Source organism: Dermochelys coriacea, chromosome 6 (genome assembly GCF_009764565.3).
Source record: "Dermochelys coriacea isolate rDerCor1 chromosome 6, rDerCor1.pri.v4, whole genome shotgun sequence".
Lineage (NCBI taxonomy): Eukaryota > Metazoa > Chordata > Testudines > Dermochelyidae > Dermochelys > Dermochelys coriacea.
Genome location: NC_050073.1, coordinates 69,859,077 through 69,884,356, shown reverse-complemented (window position 1 = coordinate 69,884,356; position 25,280 = coordinate 69,859,077). Strand labels below are relative to the sequence as shown.

At 40.3% G+C, this 25,280-nt stretch overlaps 1 protein-coding gene and 1 long non-coding RNA gene across 7 annotated transcripts in view; one reads left to right on the top strand and one right to left on the bottom strand.

Moving 5' to 3' along the window:
• The window catches only part of KATNBL1 (katanin regulatory subunit B1 like 1), a 63,621-nt gene extending 47,804 nt beyond the window's left edge, over positions 1-15,817 (bottom strand). The window contains exon 1 of one of the 2 annotated variants that reach the window (XM_038405167.2): positions 15,465-15,817. The gene's annotated coding sequence lies outside the window, so the exon portion shown is untranslated. Of the gene's footprint in view, positions 1-14,805; positions 14,938-15,464 lie in introns of those variants that run through there. The other variant, XM_043515767.1, reaches the window with a different exon arrangement.
• LOC119856990 overlaps positions 1-24,825 on the top strand; it is a 99,492-nt gene extending 74,667 nt beyond the window's left edge. For 4 of the 5 annotated variants that reach the window (XR_006281854.1, XR_006281850.1, XR_006281851.1 and 1 more), the window contains 5 exons: positions 14,758-14,937; positions 17,795-17,900; positions 18,700-18,949; positions 22,186-22,317; positions 24,673-24,825. This is a non-coding gene — a long non-coding RNA (uncharacterized LOC119856990). The remainder of the gene's footprint in view (positions 1-14,757; positions 14,938-17,794; positions 17,901-18,699; positions 18,950-22,185; positions 22,318-24,672) is intronic. The other variant, XR_006281853.1, reaches the window with a different exon arrangement.
• Positions 24,826-25,280: the final 455 nt, after the last annotated feature.

Below are 25,280 nucleotides of genomic sequence, written 5' to 3'. Positions count from 1 at the left end.
GCTGCTTACCAGGGGGTGGGGTGAGGATGGGAGGGGGGCTCCTTTCCCTCAGTTCCCCTAGCTCTACATGCTGCTCTGCCAGAAGCCAGGCACTGCCCCCCGCATCTCCCATTGCCTGTGGTTCCCAGCCAATGGGAGCTGCAGAACTGGGGCTTCGGGTGGAGTGGAGGCAGCATGTAGAGCTAGGGCTGCTGCTTACCAGGAGGTGGGTAGGGAGCCTGCCCTAGTTCCACCAACCCCCACTCCAGTATCCACGCTCCCTGCCAGGCCACAACTCCCTCCCAGCGCTTGTGCCCGACTGGGCTGCACTCCCTCTCCAGCACCCGTGGCGCCCCCCCGGGCCGTGCCCAACTCTCCAGCACCACAGCACCCCCCAGGCTGCAACGCACCCCCCAGGCTGCAACTCATCCCCCCTTCCCAGCACCCATGGCGTCTCACTGGGCTGCGCCCCGAGTCTTCCCTCCTCGCAAGTTTTAGCCACAGGTATTGTTAGTAAAAGTCATGGACAGGTCACCGGCCTGTGAATTTTTGTTTACTGCCTGGTACCTGTCCATGACTTTAACTAAAAATACCTCTGACTAAAACTTAGCCTTACTCATGGGGTATGTGTGAGGGGAGACACACACACACACACACTCTTACACTTTAAAGATCAGGATTACATTTGGAAGGTTAAGATCTGTAACAATCTGTATGTTGAGATCCAGTGTTCTATGCAATACAGTAACTCCTCACTTAACGTTGTCCCGGTTAACGTTGTTTCATTGCTGATCAATTAGGGAATATGCTTGTTTAAAGTTGTGCAGTGCTCCCTTATAACATTGTTTGGTAGCTGCCTGCTTTGTCCACTGCCTGCAGAAAGAGCAGCCCGTTGGAGCAAGCTGGTGGGGGCTTGGAACCAGGGTGGACTGGCAGCCCCCCATCAGCTCCCCTAAGTTCACTGTGCAGCAGTCGCCCAGCAGGTTATCAATTGCCATGCAGTTCAGCTTTCCCTCCCCCCACTGCCCTCTGCCTTGGAGCTGCTCCCAGGAGCATCCTGCTTGCTGGGGAGAGGGGGAAAAGGGGTGCTAATGTCAGGGTATCCCCCACTCCTTTACACCCATTTCCACAGAGCGGGGGGGATGGACAAGGCTCAAGACAGAGGGAGCTTGCTGGCAGCAACTGCTGTTTCAACTTGCTGATCTAGTTAAAAAGGCAGTGTACTTAGAGCAGGTCAGCATATTTAAAGGGGCAATACACCTCTCTCTCACTCACACACACACACACACACACACACTGTGTGTGTGTGTGTGTCTCTCTCTGCTATGCTGTGTCTCCTCCCTCCATTCATGCTGCCTTGTAGAGCGTGAAGCTACATTAACAACGTGTTAACCCTTGAAGGCTCAGCCAAGTGCTAGTTCGTCATTTAGCAGTAAGCCATTCCCTGGGAAATATCCCACCTCTGACTCCACCATCTCAACCAAGCTTCACAATCATCATTGCTGTGTACAGTATTAAATTGTTTGTTTAAAACTTGTATTGTGTATATATGTGTGTATGTATATAGTCTTTTGCTGGCGAAAGAAAATTTCCCTGGAACCTAATCCCCCCATTTACATTAATTCTTATGGGGAAATTGGATTCATTTAATGTAGCATTTTTCAGGAATATTACTATAACGTTAATTGAGGAGTTACTGTATATCGGTCCTATTACTGGAAATAGCTGGTTGCCACTTATTTGTGACTTGATAAGTGAGTCCCCTTTCATTCAGTAGAGAGTAAATTAATCCATTCCTACAAGTCACTGAAAAAAATTAAATCTATCAGCTCACATGCTGCAGAGACTCCAAGAGCTGTACTGATGAGAAAAATTATCTTCATAGCTGAGGATATTTAAACAGTATAAATTTGGCGGACTGGATGTACCGTAATGGGGGTATTGCACTTATTTCTAAGCAATTAGAAACCAAACCACATCAATAAAGACTGAAACTGTTACATATAAAGGCCATAAACAAGCTGTCAAATGGTAATGTATATATTGATATCTCAGTCCAGTTTTGGGGAAGTGTCCACATTACAAAAAATACCCAACCACAACTTTCACTTTTTTACTTCATGATAATGTTCTTCTGAAAGTTCCATAAAAGCACCTGCTTTAAATGAACAGAAAAAAGTACTTTTAATTTTCTTTAGCAGACCACGTAATACATTTAAGTCTTCTTTAATTCAAAGCACAGTTTATGTAAAAAGCAATTTAATCATTAGTCCATATTTTCAAAACAATAAGCTGATGAAATGACTAAAAATTCTGTGAAGTCCAGCTTCAACATTTGCATTATTAACTTGCAGTTCTTTTGGGACAAGGTTGTAAAGATGGATACATGTAGAGTACTCTATAAAGAAACTATCACAGCTTTATGTGTGGTGTTTTTAGAACAACCAATTCAACCAAAGTACTAAAGTTTGTAAGCAGGATGGATAAAAGTGATTTTATTTTGTTATATAAATTATAAATTTTCTTTTTAAAATAAACCTGTTTGAAATGAAATCTGAACTTAATAAATACTTTAAGGCCTAAATTTATAATCTCTTAAATCATTTAAATAAATTAAAATATGTTCAATCCATGAGTCTATCAAAAAAACTTTGGAGTTAAAGGCAATTTTTCTATTAAAAAAGAAAAAGAATGAAAGGAAAAACATTTAACTTTTGAGGCCAAGCTTTATAAATTTGGTACAATAGGTCATGTACTGTATTAAGGGCTTGTTTTTAATAAAAATAAAATGTATATGCTATTTTGTTTGTTTAGTTACATTCCAGTTACCATCCTAATGCAGCTTGACACAAATCATGAGCAAAAAGTACTCCCTGCCAGAGAACAGGTGAGCAGAGGCATAATAGCAGGACTGCAGAGAGTTCCCTATGCAGCTGTGGGGCTGGTGACACTGGATTCCTGCAAATGCAAGGTGCAGAGAAGGCTGTTGTGGCCAACTGTTACTGATGGATTATTTTTTTTTGTTAATTTCAACGTGTCAAGTAAAATAGACATTTACCAACTATTTAAATCAAATCCTGCAAAGCCTATTTATATAAGCCAGCAATTATTTTCGTGATCAACTCACAATATTATTTTGTGTGTAAAACTAAACAGCATTCTTCCAAGACTTCTATCAACCTTTTGTGGCCATGCCATTTAGGAGTCGCAGAATTACTCAAACAATGTTTTGTATCTGTTTACAATCTGGGACTAGCTCAATATATTAAGTCATGAATCTCACCACATGCTCATATATGGAAGGTGACCCAGGTGGATGACTGAACTAAGTATGTACAAAGAGCTTTGCTGAGGCTATAAAGGGGAGGCAGAGACTCAAAGGCTGACAAATGACAATCCACACTCTAGCCAATTACCTTTAAAGGGATATGGGTTTATGTTAACACTTGCCAGCACTCTGACTGCTAGATTCAGGCTCTCATAGATCAGAGAAGACTGCAGTTATTTTGATATTACTTATCTGTGACCAAGATGAAAAGGAGCACTTTTCTGTAATATTACTTTCACCTGTAATTATGTCACAGAAGCAGGTAGGGTTGTGTCCTTTTTCCTCTCACACAAATGAGTTTGGGTTATGGGCTTTTGGTCAATTGCCTACTTTGTTCAGCATATGCTAAGTGCTTTTAAAAAGGGATACTCAACTTGGTTATATTTGTCTGAAAGCGTTGCTCCTATTACTATTACAAATAAGATTACAAAAACAAGTTAGTGAAGAAAAAAATATTTTTCAATTTGTTTACTTTGTGCAATTGACACAAAGTACTTTCTATAGTCAGTTAACAAGGCAGAAAGACTGAGAAGATCCCACTATAAACAGAGGAGCAGACAGGTTTTTGTTTTTTTAAAAAAAATTATAAAAAAATTAAGTTGATAGTACACCTTTCAGCTTCCTGATTTGAAGGCAAACTTCCTCCTAGGACCACTGTCTGCTACAGACTACGCCTGCAAGTAACACCAGTGCAATATTTTTATATGCTTTCTTGCTCTTGCCCCGCCCCCCTTTTTAAGTTACTTGCTGCCTGCCTGTCAGTAGAATTCCCTGCCAGTCCATGTCTTTTGTTTTCTAGTTGAAGCATGTAAGTGCCTATAAAAAGACAACTATACACTCCATGCCATTATTTAATTACAAACAACAAAGGACAAATATTCACATTGATATTAATTATCTATGTTTAACATTCCAATTTAGTAACTGCTTCATAATAGCTAGGGCCCTACCAAATTCACGGCCATGAAAAACGTGTCACAGACTGTGAAATCTGCTCTCCCCCCTCCCCCCATGAAATCTGGTCTTTTGTGTGCTTTTATCCTATACTATACAGATTTTACAGGGAAGACCATCAATTCTCAAATTGGGTGTTCTAACCCAAAAGTTGCAGGGAGGACTGCAAGGTTTTTGGTTTTTTTTGGAGCGGGGGAGTGGAGTCACTTCTGCGCTGCCTTCAGAGCTGGGTGGCCGTAGAGCAGCAGCTGTTGGCCGGGTGCCCAGCTCTGAAGGCAGCACCCTGCCAGCAGCAGTGCAGGAGTAAGGGTGGCAATACTATACATACCATTCCACTCTTACTCCCGCGCTGCTGCCTTCAGAGCTAGGTTGCCAGAGAGTGGTGGCGGCTTACTGAGGGTAATACCATACCATGCCATCCTTACTTCTGCGCTGCTGCTGGTGGTGGGTCTGCCTGCAGAGCTGGGCTCCCGGCCAGCAGCTGCTGCTCTCCAGCTGCCCAGCTCTGAAGGCAGTGCTCCCGCTCCAACTCCTTTTTGGGTCATGACCCCCCACAATCACAACACCTTTACATTTCAGATTGAAATAGCTGAAATCATGAAATTTATGATTTTTAAATTCCTATGACTGTGAAATTGACCAAAATGAACCATGAATTTGGTAGGGCCCTAATAATAGACATTTATTTACACATTAAAAGACCGATATTCCCCTATGCAGGGAAGTGAAGACTCCCCACTGGTTTTAATTTACAGTTCCCACCTCACTCTTTTACTAGGGGCTGAGATTTACGCACACCCCAACATGGAAGAAGATGGGAGTTCAGTCCCTTAAACCAACAGATTCCTTATAATTTACAAGTGGCAAAGGCCACAAAAAGACGATCAGTGCTTGTATGCTGCTGCCTATTTGACTGCAAAAATCTTAATATCATGGTTTCTCTATGAGCCATGCTGCCTGGGGCTCCTCCAATTACCAAACCACAGCCATCTCCCCAGGAGAGAGCACCAAAGTGCAGACAGGAAATCTACACAAGTTACTGCAGATATTTGCACTGTTCTGCCTTATGGGCCAGAGGGTGGAGGGCAGAGATATGGCACACCCAGCAGTCATTCCTAGATCTGGATTCCCACAGAACACTATCAGAGGGACCTACAGGATGGGTGAGCCTTGTTACAGAGATAGTATTCCTTCCCTTTGATGCCTCTACTGACATAGATTTTGGCTCCTTCAACTTGGGAAAGATACTTCCTTCTAGGCCAGTAGAGCCAGCAATGCAGAGACAAAATCCACATTGAAACAACGATGAATTCTGCCACTGCAATTATGTGATGAACACATGCAAAATTTCATCTTTATCTGAGATTACATAAAAATCTGTCTAAAAGTAAACATTGTAAAAGAGGGAGAAATTAAACATACCCAGAGTGATATCTGCATGGGCCTCTACCATGCTAACCATGGTAGTTTCCTCCTGTGGCATTATTACTTTTTTCCTTTCTTGGCCCAAAGACCAGTGTAAACTTTTATTCATCTGTGGATCTGATGGTAAGTATAACACAGAATTAAAAAATTCCACATTTGTTTTGAGAGCTCTCAGGCTCTGTCTTGATGGCACACCGGGGATGTTTTACAACAGAATTTACTTAGTATGACTAAAAAGCCCTCTTAATGCTTTTTAAGATGCAGGGTAACATAACTGACCATATTGTATGGTTTCAGACAATACATGCCTTGTCTACGCACAAAAGTTGTACTACTTGGGTGTAGTTAAAGTGGTACTACCCGACTGCTGATGTAGTAATAATACTCATACAGGCTATGCAGGAAGAAGACTAAGCTATTCTGACATAAAGCATCTTTATACCAGCACAATTATGCCCACACTACATGTACAACTATAACTATACCAATTAAAAAGCCACATTCCTAATAGACAGTAATACTGATACAGAAACTGTACAGACCAAGGCAACTTCAAATACATTAGCCTGAGTCTTAAGGAGCATTCAGGGTCTGTTTACAGTAATTAAACCCACAGCACTGAGACTTGGTCTTATCTGACAAGCTAAAAACAGCAGTATAGATGATGTTCAGGCCTGGGCCTAAATATCTACACTGATATATTTAGTCCCGCAGCCTGAGTTCCATAAGGCCGAGTTAGTTGACCAGGGCCAGCCACAGGTCTTCTACTGCAATGAAGACATACCCTAAAAGAGCTTTTTTAATCACATTAAGTCAACTCAATTGAACTATACCAAACCAATGCTTTTTGCCTACTACATATTTCTACATCTTTTAGTTTGACACCAATTAAACACATTCCAGCTCTAAGTATGTAGCACTAATTAAGCAAGATCCTACTTAGTGTCAAAGCATTGCCATTTAACCATATAAGTGTCTGTACTTTTCATAAGTTAGGTTGGGTTTAGCTGGAGGTTGGGGTAGAGGTCACCTGCAATGTATTATATGAAATTATACTGATAAAAGCCCTGCCTTGTCAGGCAAAGTGTGTATTTTTCAATGCGTTAGTTTAATACAATTGAAAAGCTCTATTAAATAGAAGCCAACAGGTTTGAAGCAGCGTTAGCTGGCCATGTTGTAGCCTCAGTTCCCCCACCGTGATCCTGACCCACCTTGGCACTGGGCCATTCCCCCAGTGCAGCTTAAGGAGCCTAATGGCCCGTCTGAATACATCTGACTACCTACAGCCACAAGGGACATTCTGGCAGCCAGGAAGTTAACTGTACTTTATGTCCCCTTCCCTTGATATGCCTCCAACAGGAGCTAGCACAGAGCCAATAAACCAGGGGTTCTCAAACTGGGGGTCAAGACCCTTGAGGGGGTCATGAGGTTATTACATGAGGGGGTCGCGAGCTGTCACTGACCACCCCAAACCCCACTTTGCCTCTAGCATTTACAGTAGTGTTAAATATATAAAATTTTTTTAAATGGGTGGGAGGTCACACTCAGTGGCTTGCTATGTGAAAGGGATTACTAGTACAAAAGTTTGAGAACTACTGCAATAAGCCATCTTGATATCACCCAAGTATTCTCTCTTTTGCAAATCCTCAAGGAAGACATTAAGCAGCAGTAGCGTAGTGGTTCTCAACCAGGAGTATGCAAAGATCTAGATATTTAACTAGTTTTACAACAGCATACGTACAAAGCACTAGCAGAGTCAATTCAATCTACGTTTTCATAGACAATGATTTGTTTATACACGGAAATGCAAGTACAATATTTATATTCCAATTGATTTTATAATTATATGGTAAAAATTAGAAAGTAAGCAATTTTTCAGTAATAGTGTGCTGTGATGCTTTTGTATTTTTCTGTCTGATTTTGTAAGTTTTTAAGTGAGGAGAAACTTGGGGGTACACACGACAAATAAGACTCTTGAAAGGGGTACAGTAAAGGTTGAGAGCCATTGGTGTAGTGGAGAACCAGAGCCATAGTTAATAAATTAACCACATTAGTGAACTTAAAAAATAGCCTATACCGCAGTTTTTTGGAAAAGACAATTCTATTCAGTGTGAAACATTACATTCCTGGCAGAGAAAGTCTAAAAACAAGCTTTCTCCAGCCAGCACTCAAAGCTTTTTAGTCTTCCATGTTCACCCAACTTCACATAAAAAGCTTTTCTTTTTCCACCAAATGCATCCGATGAAGTGAGCTGTAGCTCACGAAAGCTTATGCTCTAATAAATTTGTTAGTCTCTAAGGTGCCACAAGTACTCCTTTTCTTTTTATAAAAAGCTTTGTGTGCCATCAAAGAAAGCTGGCACATAAACTCAAGCTTTCTCTGCCTGGTGCACAGTTTTAAATGGAGGAGATCTGATTACTTTCCTAGTTCCACAGACAGCTCCTCTGTCCCCACATATACATATAACATTAAGAAAAGTATAAATGGTCACAGAAAGCTTTGTTAACTTTGAGTTAAGGTTTTTTGAGATTATTTCCTCAACACAAAACACTAAAAAATCAAGAATATCGTAAGTTAAGGTAACAATCCCGTCCAACCCAACAATCTCCAAGCATTACCCTACCACTATGACGCTAAATTCACACTAAATCTTTTTTGATAATGCCATCACCCTCAGCACATCAAGAAAGTGAAAAAGGAAAAAAAAAATTCCAATCGTGCATCATTTCTGGTATTATGAAGGTACGTAGAAGACATTTGTGCATAACTTTATTAGTCTGTCATTTTACTAAAGGTAATAAATTGAATATGTAATCTACTTTGCCTTCTTCCCCTACCTAGTGCAATATTGTATTTTAACATTACAATTGGTATTACTTTAAATGGTGTGTTCCAGGGCTGTGCACTGTAATGTTATTTTCAAACTGTTTGATGTGCATACACTGACTGCAGTAGTACCACTGAATTAAAATTCAGCATTTTAAAAAGGGCATTCAGTACAATGGAGTACTGTAGACTGATATTGTATTAGATATGACTGTAGCTGTAATTCCTTGCTTTTTAGTGTTTGCATTGCAAGGAAAGATATTTGAGGGATTGTAACCAGGTAAGTCCACAATGGGGGAAGATGGGGAAGGTGTATTTTTATCACATGGTAGCCAACAAAATCCTAGAAGACTAGAAATCTGTAGTTTTCATGTGTTTTAGGAAACATCTTTTTTCCTAGCAAAGACAAGGCCTAAGTTAACAAAGTTTGTTTGGGAATTCATGCTGTTGTAGGTACCTTCCCAACACACAGAAAGACAGTCACTGGTTCAAGTAGCTACATAGATCTTTTCAAACATTATTAAAAAATGTGATACTCTTAAGACCACTCAACATAGCTATGAGTACATATTTCCAGATTAAAAACCCTTAGGCATTTTAGATAGCAAGTAACTGATCACCTAAAAAAAAAAAAACAAGAGAAAAATATTAATTACTTCATATTGATTGTCTCCTGTATTCTAACTGAAAAAAATCTACAGTTTGTTTTACAATATATAAAATGATATATCTAATTGGTTTATTAAAGAGAGGATAGTGGCCTTTAACATGGAATTTTAAGAGATCTTCCTTCCTCAGTTTTAGGAAATTGTAGTTAAAGGCTTCCAGTTTAAAAGATTAGATGCTTGACATATTGAAATTACAGTGATGAGAGAACATTCAATCAGCCTATCTGCAAGACTGCATATTTTGATATGATAATTTATGGGTTCAATGCACATTAAAAATTATTAGTGTGAATACTTGCAGTAAGGCAGGAATTTAGGTTTAATTTTAAACATGAAGCAGAAAGAATGTCACATTTCTCCTTGGCTCTCAATGTTTACAAAAAAAAGAGCAATATTAAAAGTAAGATTGATTCAGTCTGCTTAAAAGAATACTTATAAGCAATTTTGTAAGCTGCCAGTTTCACTTTGTGCCTGCTTACACTATGCCAAGGCAGATGCACTTTTGTGCAGGAAAAACAAGATCATTCTCTGTTTGATCCTCCTTCAGCGGAGCCCAATCTAAATCCGACAGTGTTGTGAGCACCCTCTCATAACAAGTCAATGTGTGCAGAAAGATGGGAATGAAAGTTTAAAGGGAAGGTGTTTCAGCTTCAAGTTTTGAAAGGGGTGGTGTCAAACGGGAGGGTATGCAGTACTCTACAATTTTCATCCCTATGTCTAACCAAATGAAAAATTACTCGCAGTAGATTGTGACTGTACACGTTCTGAGCTCCTTTAACTTAGCTCCTCCTTGGTGGGGATTGAGTATATCTGTGGCTTCTGGGCGTCTTTCTTGTTTAGGAAAAAATAAGTGGTACTATTCTCCAATATGCAACCGACACATGGCACCAAAATAAGATCAACTCATGGTAAACTGCACATATCTGTGATCCTCCTCTCCTTTCTTATATAATGAATAAATAAATACCAACATTTAAAATCACCAGTAGGCACTGGAGTTAAAACCTCACTGAAATGAATGGGAGACTTCATCTCTCAAAGCTTTTGTTCTGGGCTCTCTGAAGACAAGGCCCATAAGAATCTTCAAACTGTGGTGTTCAAGTCTTGGATTGCTATCGATCAGCTCATGTGAAAATACAAACTGCTCTGTCTACACAAAGATTTAAATTAACCCATTTTTAAAAAACAACAAGAAATCAGATCTCTGCTTGTTAACCTCAAAAAGATGAAATGAGCTTTAAATTTCACCCGCTTTGGATTTAACTATCTTGAATAATTTTGTGTCATCTGCAAACTTTGCCACTTCACTGTTCACTCATTAATGATCTGAGAAAGGAAGTACGTTGAACAGCACAGGTCCCCAATACAGAATCTTGGGGGACCCTACTATCTACCTCTCTCCATTTGGAAATGGACCACTTATTCCTACCCTTTGTTTCCTACATTTTAAACCAGTTACTGATCCACAAGAGGCCCTTCCCTGTTATCCCATGTTTCCTTAAGAGGCTTTGGTGAGGAGCCTTGTCAAAGGCTTTTTGAAAATCCAAATACACTATATCAACTGAATCACCCTTATCCACATATTTGCTGACACGCTCAAAATTTTTAAAAGATTGGTGAGGTATGGCTTCCCTTTATAAAAGCCATGTTGAATCTTCCCCAAAATACCATATTCATCTGAGTTCAATTATGCTTCACTATAAATTCTACCAATTTGCCCAATACAGAAGTTAGGTTCACCAGCTAGTTGCCAGGATTACCTCTGAAACCCTTTAAAACAAAACAAAACAAAAAAACAGCATTACATTAGCTACCATCCAGCCATCTACTACTCAGTCTTCTTTCAGAGATACTTTACATACCAGTTAGTAGTTCTGCAATTTCATATTTGAGTTCCTTTAGAACTCTTGGGTGAATACCCTCTAATCCTGGTAACTTATTACCGTTTATCAATTTGTTCTGAAACCTCTTTCTATTGATACATCAATGTGGGAAAGTAATTCAGATTTGTTGTCCAAGAATAGCTCTGATGTGGGTATCTACACCACATCCTCTGCAGTGAAGACCAATGTTTAGCTTCTCTGCAGTGACCTTATTTTCCTTGAGTGCTCATTTAACACCTTGGTCACGTAATGGCTTCACTGTCTGTTTGGCATGCTTCCTGTTTCTGATGTACTTAAATATTTTTGCCATTACTTTTTGCTTCTTTATCAAGTTGCTACTCAAATTCTTTCTTGGCTCACCTTAGTATACTTTTACACTTTACCTGTCACAGTTTGGCTATGTCTACACTATGCAGCTTTTAGCAACAGGGCTGTGTCGCTACAGCTATGTCGCTAAAAGGTGCTCAGTGTAGCTGCTGTTTGTCAGTTCTCCTGCCGCCAAAAAATTTCGACCCCCCCCCAACAAGCGGTGAGTGCTCCTGCTGACAAAGAGCAGTTCACACTGGCATTTGTCGTCGGCAAAACTTGTGTCTTTCGGGGTGTGTGTGCGTGTGTTTTTTTTAAAAAAAATCTCTGAAATACAAAAGTTTTGTTATTCAGCTGCCAAAGTAAACATAGCCTTTGTGTTCCTTCCTATTATGCCTAGTAGAATTTGACTTCCAAATCTTAAAAGATGCCTTTTTGCTTCTAATGTCCTCTGTTACTCTGCTGTTTAGCCACAGTGGCCTTCTTTTGTTCCTCTGGGCTTTACTGGTATACATTTAGCGTGAACCTCAATTATGGTGTTTTTGCATACATTTAACCCTTATGACAGTTTCTTTTAATTTCCATCTAACAAGCATCCTCATTTTTATATAAAATTTTTGACGTTAAATGTTACTATAGTGTGTTTTTTTGGTATTATCCCTCTTACGAGGATGTTCAATTTAAATTACATTATTGTTATTACCACCAAGCAGTTCAACTATAGTTACTTCCTGGACCAGATCCTGTGCTTCACTTAGGACTAAATAAAGAACTGCCTCTCCCTTTATGGATTCCAGGACTAGCTGCTCCAAGAAGCAGTCATTTATGGTGTCTAGAAGTTCTCTCTCTGCATCATGCCTTGAGGTGACATTTAGTTATTATTGCCCTGTCTACTTTTGTACCCTCACCTCCCTGACCATTTCACAATCACTGTCATCCTGGTCAGGGGGTCAGTAGTACATTCCTATTGCTGTACTCTTTATTCAAGAATGGAATTTCTATCCAGTTTGTTTCATTTACCTCATTTGACTATTTTTACATATAATGCCACTCCCCCACAAGGATTGTTTACCCTGTTATTCCTATATTTTATATACCCTGTATTACTGTGTCCCATTGATTATACTCAGTCCACCAAGTTTCTGTGATGCCTCATATCACTATCCTTGTCTAATTCCAGGCATTCTAGTTCACTCATCTCTTTTACATAGACATCTAGCATATGTATATAAGCACGTGGACGTTGTCAGTTTTAAGTTGCTTGCCTTTGTGTGTTATATTTAAATGGAGTCTCATCTATCTTTTTCTCACTAGCTCCTACCTGTACTTTACCAACTTTTTCCTTGTCCCCTTTACAGGGATATAGAGTTTCCCCTTTAATAAATATCTCACCTCTGACTGAACCATGTGCTCCTCCCCAGCTATTGACTTTCCCTCACTCCTTAAGATTAAAAATGCTGTAGAGGATTTTTTAAGCTATGTGCCAGCAATCTAGTTCCATTTTGTTTTAGGTTGAGTCCATCCCTCCTGTATAGGCCAGTTCCAAATAAAGCTAAATCTCTATACCACTGTCTCATCCACACATTGAGATCTTGCAGTTTTGCCTATCTTACTGGCCCTGCATGGGGAAACAGAGAATGCTACCATGGAGGTCCTGGACTTTAATCTCCTATCTAGAGACTAAATCTGGCCTCCAGGACCTCTCTTTTATACTTCCATGTCACTGGTATCGTTACATGTAACAAGTCCCCAGCACTACCTGTAAGACTATCTAGATGCGAGATCCACTATCTTCACACCCAGCAGGCAATCCACCATGTGGTTCTCTCGGTCATCAAAAAACTAGCTATCTATTTTTCTTATAATTGAATCCCCACTACTACTGCCTATCTCTCCCTAAAAACTGGAGTCCCTACTCCCAGAGGGATATCCTCAGTGTGAGAGGATATCATGACATCATCTGGAAAATGAGTCCCAACTATGGGATCATTTCCTTCCGCTCCAGTTGATGTCCTTCAGCCCCAAGACTTTCATCCTCTTTACCAGGACAGGAGATGTTGGACAGGAGGTGGGACTACTCTGTGTCCCTGAAAATTCTCTCTCCCATTACCTCTAAATCATCCAACTAAATCATCCCAGCCAGGGCTTTGTCAAACGTGACCTTAAAAACCTGTAAGGAAGGAGATTCCACCACCTCCCTAGGTAACCCATTCCAGTGCTTCGCCACCCTCCTAGTGAAAAAGTTTTTCTTAATAGCCACTCTAAACCTCCCCCACTGCAACTTGAGACCATTACTCCTCGTTCTGTCATCTGGTACCAATGAGAACAGTCTAGATCAGTGGTTCCCAAACTTGTTCCGCCGCTTGTGCGGGGAAAGCCCCTGGCAGGCCGTGCCGGTTTGTTTACCTGCCGCGTCCGCAGGTTTGGCTGATCACGGCTTCCAGTTGCTGCGGTTCGCTGCTCCAGGCCAATGGGAGCTGCTGGAAGCAGCGCGGGCCGAGGGACGTACTGGCCGCCACTTCCAGCAGCTCCCACCGGCCTGGAGCAGCGAACCGCAGCCACTGGGAGCCGCGATCGGCCGAACCTGCGGACACGGCAGGTAAACAAACTAGTGCGGCCCGCCAGGGGCTTTCCTTGCACAAGTGGCGGAACAAGTTTGGGAACCACTGGTCTAGATCCATCCTCTTTGGAACCCCCCTTCAGGTAGTTGAAAGCAGCTATCAAATCCTCCCTTTCTTCTCTTATATTCTCAAATATAAGTTTAGGAATTCAAACTAATGCTCATTTTACTAAATCGATAAAATTCTTTGTAGAACCTATCGATAACATTTAAGATTATATACCAATGTTTTTTAGACCTAAGATAGAACTATCTTGAATGGAATAATTTTGATACTGGCTTTTATTTATTCCTTCTAACAAAGAAGACTAGCAAATTACAAATTCCCTTTGAAATCACATTAAATTTTCTATGGAACACCCAGCATAGCTATCACATTCTCTTTTCAAGGCAGGGAGTTTAGGAGGAATGGAAAGAGGGGAGTGGTAGGGAAAAAGGAAATTCATCTATAACCAAGAATGTAACTATTTTTAAATGCATATAGATTTAAGCCAGTCCTAAAAAGAGTAGCATACATTACAGTGAAAAAATTATTTTTAGAAATTTTTTTCTGAAGTGCTAAAAATGTTAATAGACATTACAAATTAAATCGTTTCTTTGTATTTTATCTAAGCTTGTTCAGACAGCAGTAATTAAGCCTAAATATACTGAATGACGCCAGCACAACAGTCATGTATTTTCCTCAGAAAACTCCCTTTTGCAAAGCAATGCACTGTTCCGCCACAAACAGTCTGCAGATATCTGAAGAATTTCCTTCTTTCTCCCCAGGAATAAAACATCAGTTCCACCCACTGAAGAAAGTAAATACCAGCAAACCTCAGGATATGCTTTTCAGCCGTCCTGCTGTCTCGTTTTAAATTGGAGCTTGTCTCATCATCCTGTTAGGAAACGCAGATCTGCCCAATCTTGCTCATTTGGGAGTACAACTATTTGAAGACGCTCTCCCAGGTAAAATGAAGGGGCTGACCAGGTACTTAATGGCACGGGTCACGTCTCCTCCCAAGGGGCAGCCGATGCGCATGAAAGGCACAGCACGGGCGAGGAGAGGCAGGGTCGCGCACCGGGCGGGTAGGAGACGAGAGGCGCAGGGCTGTTGTCAGGGGGTAGCCCACGCCCTGGGAAAGGCCGAGCTGCGAGGCCTGTGACAACACGCATGGAAGTGTCACGAGAGACGAGCGCTCCCCTCCCCCCCGCCAGCAGCAACACCTGTCCCGGAAGAGATACGGCCGGAGAGGCCGGCCCTGTCAGCCTCTCCCTCCATGGATCTCACCTGGCACCAGCCAGGGTCTAACACATGACGGACAACCCCGCCGCAGAGGCGCCAGCACCCCCGCCCCAGGCCGATCCATCCCAGGGACCCTGACTGAGCTGCGGGGCGCCCGCGCTGCCCGGCAGAGGGAGCGGTCCCGGGCTCAGCCCCAAGGCAGGAAGGGCCGTGACCAAGAGCGCTCCCGAGACCCCGGCTGCCCACTCACCCGCTGCTCATGGTACCGCTCCGCCCGGGCTACGCCGAGCCGAGGAGGCGGCGCTGATCCGGGGCAGTCCTAGCGCCGGGGCCCACTCCCCAAAGCCTGCGCCATTCAAACTGCGGCGCGCTGCATGCCGGGCCGGAGAGAGTCGGGACGGGCCACCGCGACCTGCCCCCTCCCACCCGGCGGCCTTCGCACCGCGCAACGAAACCGCCTCCCCTGGCGGCGGCCGGGGGAACTGCACGTGCACGTCACTCGGCAGCCTCAGCCTCTCCCTTGCGCGCCAGCGCTCTCGCGTAAACCCGCCTCACCGCCCGGGGCAGCCCGCAGACAAAGCAGCGTCCCTGCCTCGCTCCAGCTCATCCACCCCGCGATTTCCCTTCTCCATTGTCACCAGCCTCTAACCCACCCGTCCCACCGCCGCTCTCCCTCAGTCCCCCTTCTTCCCTCGCCCTGCACGCTTTACCAGCTGCCCCCGTCAGCGTCCCCGCTCCAACTCTCCCGGCTCTCACTGCTACCCCAACCGTTTCTGCCCCTCTGAGTCACGGCCCCATCATCCCATCTCTTCCCCGCCTCACCATCCCCACAACATACCTTACACTGTCTCACCACCCCCTGAACTACTGTCCCTCACAGAAAGAAAAGGAGGACTTGTGGCACCTTAGAGACTAACAAATTTATTAGAGCATAAGCTTTCGTGAGCTACAGCTCACTTCATCGGATGCATTTGGGGAAAAAACATCCGATGAAGTGAGCTGTAGCTCACGAAAGCTTATGCTCTAATAAATTTGTTAGTCTCTAAGGTGCCACAAGTCCTCCTTTTCTTTTTGCGAATACAGACTAACACGGCTGCTACTCTGAAACCTGTCCCTCACAGAGTGTCAGTGCCAACCCCCTTCAGCATCACTAGCCTCACAAGCCTCCCAGTCTCACTGCCCCCCAAACCCACCTCCAGGGAGTTTTCCTGCCCCCACAACCCAGCCTCAGCTCCGCCACTTCCACACTCCTGTCAGGCCATCTCCCTGTCCCAACAACTCCTCCCTGGGCCCGCCAGTGCACAACTCCGTCAGACAGTCGCTCCCCCCATTTTGTCTCACAGCCACCACAAGCACCCCTTAGCCAGTCTGAACCACCCCTCTCTACAGTCCAGTTTCACTACCCTCAATCCCCCCACCACGACCCCCATCAAAACCACCTTATTGTCCCCACAATTAAAGTGGTATGTATATATATTTTTTGGCTTAAAAATGACTTTTTGATGGAAATAATGTTTGCACAAAGAGTTTTTGTTTCCTTCAATTTTTTTGATTTTTCATTAAAATGAACCTACACTTTTAAAATTGTTTAATATAAAATGTTTGTTCTTTCTTATTTCTCTCCTTCTGCCTACTGTTCCAAGGGGAGAAAAGGGAGAAAAAAGGGGGATGGGATTGAGTTGTTTCCTCAAAAAAATCAGTGAAATTTTTTGATGGAAAATACTCAACATTTTCCAACCCAGCCCTACCCATATTCTCTCTGTAGATATAATCCTTGCAGCCAGCCTCATTACTTCAGCACCTCTCAGGCAATCACTTCTCCCCACAAACTCCCTTAGTCTCATTTGTGTGAAATCCTGACATGCATTGAAGACAATGTCAATTTTGCCATTAACTTCAACTGGGCCAGGATTTCACCCTTTGTCTCCTCAATTCCTCTTAACTCCACATCCTCCATAGGGCTCATTGCCCTCACAAACTCCCACAGTCTCAACTTCAAAACCCATCTCTCTTTCTCCACACAGCTTCCCTCAGACAGCTTCATCACATCCACAACACCCCCCTGACTCACCATCCCCACAAGACCATAAAGGCCTTTGCCCACACAATTCCTCTCAGGTCTTGGTCTACACTTAAAAGTTTTGCTTGCAAAGTTATGTCAGAATGTGTGTGTATGGGGGGGGGGAATTACACTTATAACTGACATAGCTATGCTGGCAAAAGCCCTGGTATAAATACAGTTATTTGGAAAAAACATCCTTTGCTGGTATAACTATTTCATTCAATTACTGGTGTAAGTGATACTGGCAAAATAACTCTTTTTCCAGTTTAAGCTGCATCATGGTTAGGAGAATTTGCCAGTATAGCTATACCCATAACTACATGGGCACTCCCTTTCTAGTGTAGACCCTTTTCAGTCTCTCCTGCTTAAAACATTCTGATTTCTGAAAAAAAATAATGAAAATGAAACAAAACAACCAACCCAAAATTCTATCCTTTCGGTTGAAATTTGTCATGCTTCTTGTGAGCCTACATTTTTGGAAAGAGAAGGTTTGATGATGTTCCTTTCTCTCTTCACAGAGTCATCTGAGTGAGAAAATGAAAAATGTATCTTCATGCTTTAAGAACTTTGATGACCAAGAACTTTGGTGCTTGAATAACTCAGACTATTTGCATTTAACACAAGGTAGGCTTATCATTTTCCTGAGCGTGTTCAATGTAGGTAATAATCTTGTGACACTGTGTTGGTACGTTGCAAAGTAAAATGTCTTTCATGTTGCAATCCAATGTCACAAGCTGATGACATTTCACAAGCCTCAGAAGTGACTTGGGGAACTGTAAACTTCCTGCAAATTGGCTTGATGCATGCATAATTTTTTCTTACTGAATTAAGAGCACATCAGTTGTGCATGTCTGGACATATAAAACTATTACAGATCCTTTTTTAATGCCTTACTTTGTACTATGTTGAGAAATTTGGTGCCATATTGGCAAAACCAGTACCAAAAGAAGGGAAAGTATCATATTACCATAGGCCCTGCTAAAATGTCTGGCTATTATTTGACTGCACAACAGTCAAATAATATCTGAAGATGTTGATCTTCCCAACCAGGGATCAATATCCCTAGGTGTGTCCATAACACATCATGGATGCTAAATACATTTTTAAAAGAAGCCAACTAAATAAGTTTTGATATTTGGTAGTGATGATAGTGGCAGGAATGTTTCCTTGTATATTTTTTTAATAGCTGTAGAGAGAATCTCAGAAAACAGTGTGATGTTGAGGGATTTTTGTTGTAACACAGTAATTGATTCCCATCAATATCTAGTGGCTAATTAAATCAAACCAAAACAAAATATAAAGGGATAGTCAGTACCTGGAGAAATTGCAGAGACTTCCAGGAAAATTATCAGGCCCTGTGGTATTGTATTTATTATTATTCATAATAATTATTATTATTTTATTGTCTTCATTTGTATTACAGTAGCACCTAGAGGCTCCGACCAAGATCTGATTCCCTTTGTGCCTGGCACATAGTAAGAGACAGTCCTTACCCTGAAGATCTTACAATCTAAATGGACAAGACAAACAGTTTGAGAGAAAACAGAACTGAATTTGCAGCTTACAGGCCAGCCCAATCTCCTCCTCCAGCAACATTAGGAAGGGTGTGTTTGTGTGTATGTGTAACTCACTACCAGATATCTCTCCTTATGCAATGGGACTGGAATGGGAAGGTAATTCATCATCTAATGCTTCCTTCTGGCTGGGACATCACAAATTATAAGGTGGATCTGATATTCAATATAATTTTGGGAAAGGCTGTGACTCTCCTATTTAATAATTCTACTGTGTAATTTATTGGGCTTTTCATCAGCCTCTTTTGCTCCTTAAAAAAAACCCCACTTTGTTCCTGTTCCACCTATTTTTCAAATCATGTCTGTTAAAGGAAAGTATGGATCTCTCCAGTAAAAATTATTTAATATTGTGGATTTAACAGGTATGTAGTGCATTACATCTTCAAAGCACTGTACAGATATTAATTTATTAGTTCTCACAACACCACTGTGAGGCAGATAAGTAGATCAGTGGCAGAACTAGTGGCAGATAGGACTCAAGAGCTTGTGGCTCAGAGTGGTGTGCTCTGACTACTAAAGAACACTGCCTTACACATTTTATACTTCTTTTAAAAAGCATGTATCAAAAATGTTATATTTGTCATGTTTTGAAAACAGTACAGCATGTTTTTATGGGCATATACTGTACTTGACATTTTTCTTTCAGATTAAAATCTGAGGGAACAATTCCACAGCTTCCATATCCATATGCCAGAACAGAAAAAACCGTAGAAAAGCAACATGATGGAATATGTGTTGAAATGAAATAATTGTATAGTAATTCTACCCTTATAAAAATAATTGTCAGTGTGGATGAATACTGAAGACAGCTTGTGCTTCATTCCACAACCAATATATTCTCTTGTATTATTACTAGAATATATCTCAAAACAATGCCATCATCAACTGGAAATAAAAAAAGACTGTAGTGACATGAAGAAGAATTAAATATGTTACTGCAAAATGCAAAGTGTTATTTTATTTGAAACAATTCTAACTTCCTGAAAATAAGTTGTGATGAGTAAATAACTTGTCATTATAAAGAATGTGTTTTGCAGAAATGAAAAAAAATATAACTATACAAAAGATTAGCAGCAGTCAGTATATTGGATGTACAGATAAATCAAGATTTTGCAATAGCAATTTATTTTATTTAATTAAAAAAAAGCCACATAACCGTGTATGTAGCTTTTAGGATAGTAGTGTAACTGGTTTGTTTAGTCAGGCCTGCCAAATTTAATCATATTTTTTGCTACTGAACCCTGGTATCAAATACCTCAAGTGAAGACAAGCTGCTTTGCAGCACCACCTAGTGGTCAAAAGAGGTAATAGCGCTATAACTTCTGCTTAGGGCCCAATTTTGCTTTCAGACATACATACACAAACAACCCCCAGTCCACTTGATATTTCACTTGATTACTATTTTTATGCTGCTCCCTATACCTGGAAAGCCATTCCTCTTCTGGTAACCGAGCAGCCTCACTCTCTTTTTCCAAATACCTCCTCAAACCCCATTTCTTTCACCTTACTTTCTACTGCTTTCTTCTACTTTTGTGACAGGTTTCAGAGTAGCAGCCGTGTTAGTCTGTATTCGCAAAAAGAAAAGGAGTACTTGTGGCACCTTAGAGACTAACAAATTTATTAGAGCGTAAGCTTTCGTGAGCTATAGCTCACTTCATCGGATTCTACTTTTGTGATATCTCTTGCCCTACTACCTTGTCAATTAAAAAGAAAATCAGAATTTATAAGATTAATTTGCAATATTTCATGATTCACCTTCTTTGCCTTAATCCTAATTTCTCCATTCTCTGTTCCTTCCTTTGTCTGTTTTCTTAATTTTATATGTTTGTCTGATTGAGGCCAGGTCTACACTAGGCACATTTCGCTGGTATAGCTATACCTGTATACTATACTGGCAAAGTCTGATCATAGCTTATGCTGGCAAAGCTGTTTTTTTTACAGCATATCTTATTCCAAATAAGTGAAATAAGCTATGCCAGCAAAAGTGCAGTTTTGCCAGTATAACTGCATTGACACTAGGGGCTTTTGCCAGCACAGCTGTTTTGGTCAGGGATCACAACTCGTGACATAGCTATGCTAGCAAAAGTTTGTAGTATAGTGTAGACTGTAAGTCCTTTTGGGACAGCATTAACTCCTGTGGCATCCCCTCCACAAATTAGTATTATTTATCATGAGCTCAGCATGACCACAGTTTGAAATTGGAACCAAAATACCCAAATGCATGCTAGGTGTTTTGCAGACAACTAGAGAGACGGAGCTTACAATCTAAAGAGAAAACATACAAAATATAATATTCAAAGTACAGGAGGCAGGACAAAAGCAGGACAAGACAATCACAAATTCTTTAAAAAAATCCACCTTTGTTAATTGGTTTTGGTTCTTTGAACTTCATGAATATGCCTTCTTCTTTTAGAGAAGTCACTGTTGGATTCTTGATAAAAAATATTGATGTTGACAGTCTCCCATTATCATCCTGTCTTGAATCTTTTTTTTCTAGTAAGATTATTGAGGAGGGTTATGGCAGAATAGGTTCTGCAGCATTTTGGTGTTTTCAGGCCTCCTCAACTCCATACAGTTTGTTTTTCTACCTGGGCTTAGAGAATATATTGGTCCTGTTAGCTGATCTTCTCAGGATGGATGATAGTCCACAGATGTATTAGCACTATGTCATGACGTACAGTAGGAAAGACAGCAGATAGATTTAAAAGGATCAGTCAACCTTCATCGGGAACTGGCTGGAACATTTTTCTTGAAACAGTGTTCTGTCAGAAAATGCATTTTTTGACAGAAATATAATTTTCTGCAAAGTCATATAGTTTTTGAACACAAATTTAAAATTAAATTTTCTGTTTTCTCATTCTCTTCTTCTGCCCTAACATCATGTTTTGAACCCTTTATCTAGTTTTTGTATATATTTACATATTTATTACATTCCTCACCTCTTGTTTGTTTTATTTCCTTTCTCTGTTTCAAAAATTGATTCCTCCTTTCAACTTTTTCCTGTCCTGTTTTGTCCTCTTCTTTAGCTTCTCTTATCTGCAAATTACCTCAATGAACCTTCAAGCCTTTCTTTCTTTTAAAGGTGATCATAAAAAATATAAAAAGAACTACTTTATTTGTATGTGTTGAATTACCGCCTAATAAAAAGTTTAAGGGAGCCTTTCAGCATCCAAGGGGATTTCAGCTGTCATCCTTCAAATCTTACTTTTTTAAATAGCTCTATTGACATTAATGCTCAAGTGCATGACGGATGCAGAATAAAGCCTGAAGCCATTCAAACTTAATATCCTCTGTTTTTGTTCTTCTTTTGTCCTTCTGAAATTCAAACATGCCAGGTCTCCTACTTCATGAGATATGGATCATCACATCATGCTCCTTGCATGATATTATATGAAGTATGGAAGCTGCTGTTGATACAGTGGCAGTATATCAGCACTGAAACCTGCAAATTGTCCTTTCAGGACAAGGTAAGTCCCACTCTTATTAATTTTTTACTGTAATTTTCTCTTAAAATACAATTATTGAAAACTTAAAAAAAATTTTAAAAGTTCACTATAGTAGAATAATGTAAAGATTGGGATTCACCTTACTTCTATGCACACGTTCCAGTGATAGTCATCAGTGGGTGTAAATTTCACCAGCATATTACATGCTGGGGTTTCATATCTAATGGTAGCTAGTGTGATGCACAGTGAGTGTAGACTTTCAGATCTGAGAAAGCTGGGTAGGTGATGGAAGCATTGTCAACTGACATGTCTACCCTTTTTAATTAGAACTTTCAGCTCCTCTGACATATTGATAGTTTTTTTAAAAAAAGGAAAACATCCTAAATCTAATTTTTCTTTAAAATGTTCAGATATTGGATAACCAGCAGAATAGAAGGAAAGAATATTTCCTGCATTTTAAGTCTTTGATTCTAAATGCTTTTAACAATTCTTCTTATACATATAGTCTTGTTGAATTTAATTTCTTTTCTGACTACCCTTCCATAGCTTCATTCTGTTTCTCTCTTTTTTATTTCTTGGTTAATCCTTCTATGTCCTTAAATCTTTCAGTTCATCTTAATCCTTCAAATCCTATAATTATTCAAACAAAGCATTTTAACCTTTTAGCCTTCCTGGACCCTTGCCTATTACGTATGACGTGTAGGTCTATCTTGATTAACAATGCTTATTGCTGCACTTTCTTTCCTAGGATACTCACAGAAAGATTCATGCCACTGAGGGCCAATTTCTAATAGATTCAGTGTCATCACTATTACCATAAGCATTATAATGATTGTAGCACCTACTTTTTACTGTTAGGACAATTCTTTCGTTCAGTCATTGCGTAAGGATAACATTAATGGAGTTGATGTAATCCCATATAATAGGAGGCCAAAGCCTGGTTCCTTATAACAAAGCACCCTTTACAATTCCTGTGTGTTCCCAGTGTTCACTCTAGTGAATTTTTTTGCAGACTACATAATTAATGTGTATCTGTTTATTTCAGGTATCTAAGAGCTTAAACATTCAGTTTAGCATGTCATTTTGTCTGAATGTTTTAGATGACTCTTCACACTCACATTGTATTAAATTGCCTCAGGGGATGAGATAAACTAGTGTGACAACACTGTACATTGTTTATTTTATTTTTCACATAAGGTGTATTAGTGAGCGAGTCACCTTTATAGATGGGAAACATTTTCTAGGAACATAGAGCTGGAAGGAACCTCTTCGGTCATCAAGTCCAGGCCTCTGGTATTGTAGACAACTCCTCATATAATCCTGTTCATAAATTTTTCAAGATCCAGTTTAAGACTAGTAAGGTTTTTGCCCCCACTACTTCTACTGTAAGGCTGTTCCAGAACCTTACCTCGCTGATGGTTAAAGATCTTCTAATTTTCAGACTAAATTTATTTATGGCAGTTTATATCCATTTGTTCTTGTGACAGCAGTGTTCTTTAGCCTAAACAGCTCTTTTCCCTCGTGTTTACTCTCTGATGGATTTATAGAGAGCAATCATATCCTTCTCAGCCTTCACTTTTTTAGGCTAAACAAGTGAAATTATTTTAGTCTCCTCTCATCAGGTAGGCTGTCCATTCCCCAGCTCATCCTACTAGCACTTCTCTGCACCTGTTCCACTTTGAATTCATATTTCTTGAACATCGGTGACCAGAATTGTACAAAGTAGTCAGGATAAAGTCTTACCAGTGCATTGTAAAATGTCATTAATATTTCCCTATCTCTACTGCCCCTATATCTAAAAGTTAGAACAGTTCAATATATTCTTTTTGTAAGAAACAGGTCTGTATTAGAAATTGTTTCTGGACATTAGAATCATGGAGAATACAAATAATAAATAATTAGGGCTGTCAAGTGATTAAAAATTAATTGCAATTAACTGCGTTGTTAATAACATCATACCATTTATTTAAAATTTTTTGGATGTTTTCTATATTTTCAAATATATTGATTAATTATAACACAGAATACAAAGTGTACAGTGATCACTTTATATTTACTTTTGATTACAAATAATTGCACTGTAAAAAACAAAAATAAATAGTATTTTTCAATTCATCTCATACAAGTACTGAAGTGCAGTCTCTTTATCATGAAAGTTGAACTTACAAATGTAGAATTATGTACAAAAAACAACTGCATTCAAAAATAAAATAATATAAAACTTTCATGGTCTCTATCTGCCTACAAGTCCATTCAGTCCTATTTCTTGTTCAGCCAATTGCTCAGACAAACAGGTCTCTCTCTGCCTACAAGTCCATTCAGTCCTATTTCTTGTTCAGTCAATTGCTCAGACAAACAAGTTTGTTTACATTGCAGGAGATAATGCTGCCTGCTTCTTGTTCACAATGTCACCTGAAAGTGAGAACAGGTGTTCGCATGGAACTGTTGTAGCTGGCGCTGTAAGATATTTACATGACAGATGGACTGAAGTTTCATATGTTCCTTGATACTTCACCATTCCAGAGGACGTGTCCATACTAATGACGGGTTCTGCTTGATAACAATCCAAAGCAGTGCAGACCAACACATGTTCATTTTCAAAATCTGAGTCAGATGCCACCAGCAGAAGATTGATTTTCTTTTTTGGTGGTTCAGATTCTGTAGTTTCCGCATTGGCGTGTTGCTCTTTTAAGACCTCAGAAAGCATGCTCCATGTCTCATCCCTCTCAGATTTTGGAAGGCACTTCAGATTCTTAAACCTTGGGTCGAGTGCTGTAGCTATCTTTAGAAATCTCACATTGGTACCTTCTTTGCGTTTTATCAAATCTGGGTCATCATCCGAGACTGCTATAAAACTAAATATATGGCAGAATGCAGGTAAAACAGAGCTGGAGACATACAGTTCTCCCCCCAAGGAGTTCAGTCACAAATTTAATTAACTAATTATTTTTTTAATGAGTGTCATCAACATCGAAGCATGTCCT